Source organism: Lissotriton helveticus, chromosome 8 (assembly GCF_964261635.1).
Source record: "Lissotriton helveticus chromosome 8, aLisHel1.1, whole genome shotgun sequence".
NCBI classification, from domain to species: Eukaryota; Metazoa; Chordata; class Amphibia; order Caudata; family Salamandridae; genus Lissotriton; species Lissotriton helveticus.
The window spans coordinates 644,921,809-644,924,233 of NC_136069.1; the positions used below are offsets into that span (position 1 = coordinate 644,921,809).

General features: G+C 36.1%; 1 long non-coding RNA gene across 1 annotated transcript; it reads left to right on the forward strand.

Annotated features, from left to right (window-relative positions):
- Positions 1-459: 459 nt before the first annotated feature.
- LOC144771734 (uncharacterized) lies at positions 460-1,251 on the forward strand. The gene is made up of 3 exons (XR_013599454.1): positions 460-548; positions 640-729; positions 1,162-1,251. It is a non-coding gene; the product is annotated as an uncharacterized LOC144771734 (long non-coding RNA).
- The last annotated feature ends 1,174 nt before the right edge of the window (positions 1,252-2,425 follow it).

Here is a 2,425-nt window from a genome sequence, read left to right on the forward strand (position 1 = left end):
AAGCATGATTTTTACAGTAATGAAAACAGTTTAAAAAGAATTAGCACTATCAAAGGTGACGTATGCTCCTTTTTTTAAAAATAGATTGTGGTGCAATATTATAACACCATCATAAAGGTGAATTAATTCGACTGACTCATGGATTTAGGTAATAATCAGGGGCCATATCAATACTTAGGAAAGTTGCATATATTGTCTAAGTTGGTTAGCTTTAGTTCAAAGGACATTTTTATGCTGCAAATATTTTCACTTCAGAAATGATGGGGTGTGGACAGTGAATAGATGCGTTCCACATGGCCAGAGCGCAATATAAACGGAAGGATTTGACTGTCATCCTTTTTTGAGAGGTATGTGCCACAACTAAATAAACCGGCAATCACTATCCACTCTCGCACACTGTGTGATTAGTAACAACACATGACCGCATCCTTCTCTTTGTTTCCTCTCCCATCAGGCCACTTATGCCTTGTATACCCTGGATGCTCAACTAACTAGAAAATAATAAGAAACAACAAATATTCTTTTTCAAAACAGCCATATATGAAAAGGTTAGTGTTAATGATACTATTGGCGCTTAAACTACCAGATCACGACTATATATGTACCATCACAAATCTCTGTATCTCCTTTTGTTAATAGATCATTACTGACAAAATTTAAAATCGTGATGGCAAATGCCCCATAAAAAGATTTGTGTGACAACACTGAAATCCGTAGAAAAACTTTCCGGTAAGAATATATCCTATGTTGATATTATCTCCATTTTTCCTCTCATCTTTATAAAAATCACAGTATAGGGTCTCCATACAATTCAGTTCCTCTTTGACTTTAGTTAAATGCAGAGCATGACCAGCTTCATCACAATAATGATGGGAATTTAGCTTATGTAATGCCAATGACTGTCTTTGATAAAGAAAATTATATGTCACTATAAAGATAGTCAAATAAACTAGTGAACGAGTTGATTTAAATCTGTTGTCCTCTACTCTTTAAGAAACCTGAAAATGTTGCTAAATCATTCGGATCAGTAGGACACTTATGTGACAATACATGATGTGATTTAATTGTTTTTCATAATCAGAAAATGTATCATGAATTTATGTTTTAAAATGTAAATAGCTTTTTGTATAATATATGTATTTGTATGTTTGTTTATTGTAGCCCTGAAGAAGTCCTACGGACGAAACGCGTTGGCTACGTTTCTTCATTTTAAAATTTGAAAATTGTTAATAAAAGCAAAGAAAAAAAGAACCTCCAGTCCTACTGAATTGTCTCTTTGAAGAATGCATTCAATGTTATTGTAAATGATATACTGTGTGGGGTGCTGTACCATTGTGCTGCTTAGAAGCACCAGTTGAGTACGATTAGTCAAATGTATATATGTATGTATCTATTTTATCCATTTTAAATATCTTATGGCTTAGAAACCATATCAATGCTTTTACAGTATTATTTTATAATTCTGCTTTTACTGTATGCACTTTACTTAACCATAAGTATTACAATAATATCGATTCATTTCTCTTGTACGAGAAAAGAGACTGATCAATAAATAACATCTTTTATTGAACACGCCCGTCTCTTCCTTTTCTCTACAATCTGGTGAAACTAAGAATGCACTGAACTGACTGAGTAAAATAAGTTGTCTTTTGTTTTCACACGACTCTAGAGATACACTCTTGATTAGGGGAGAGCAAAGTTGTCATGTTCTATGGTTGTCAGAAACTAAATCCCTTCTTGTCTATCCAGGGAGGTTAAAATCCTCCTTGCCTATTCGAGAAAGTTTCTAGTGAACTCTGAGCTAGCTGGCAAACACAAAACTTTAAGTCTAATATCGTCAGTAGAAGACCTAGTTAACCTCCGTCCTAGGTCTATACTATTGAAGGTATTATTCCAATGCGCAGAGCCTATTGGGATAATAGGAACTACACTACATCTCAACTGTATTTTGTGTACCTTCCTGCATTTCTGAGAGTGCATTGTGGGCAAGCGGCATGGGGCACAGTCATTTTGTGCTGGGGATAGAGATTGTACAGGTCGGGGCCCTCTGGCTGCTGCTTTTGCAGCCCAATCTGCCATGGAATTTCCTCTGGACACGAAATCTTGGCCATTTATGTGTGCAGCACATTTTACTACAGTTACCTCTGTTGGCAGTGTCAATGGATCTAATCTTGAAGTAACTGTTTGTGCATAACAGGTGTGCCATCTTTTTTTGAGAAATCCATCTCAATATGCTGGAATGTGTTGTTGTGGTAACAAATGCAGAATCAGAGTATACAGTTATTCTTCCATCAGCTCCATGTTTGAGGTCTGCAATCAGTGCCACTAACTCTGCTGCTTGTGCTGAGTAATGTGATGGCAATGCTATCTGTTGTACAATGTCTAGAGAGTCTGAGGAGTTATTCTGTTGTGCTCTGACTACTGC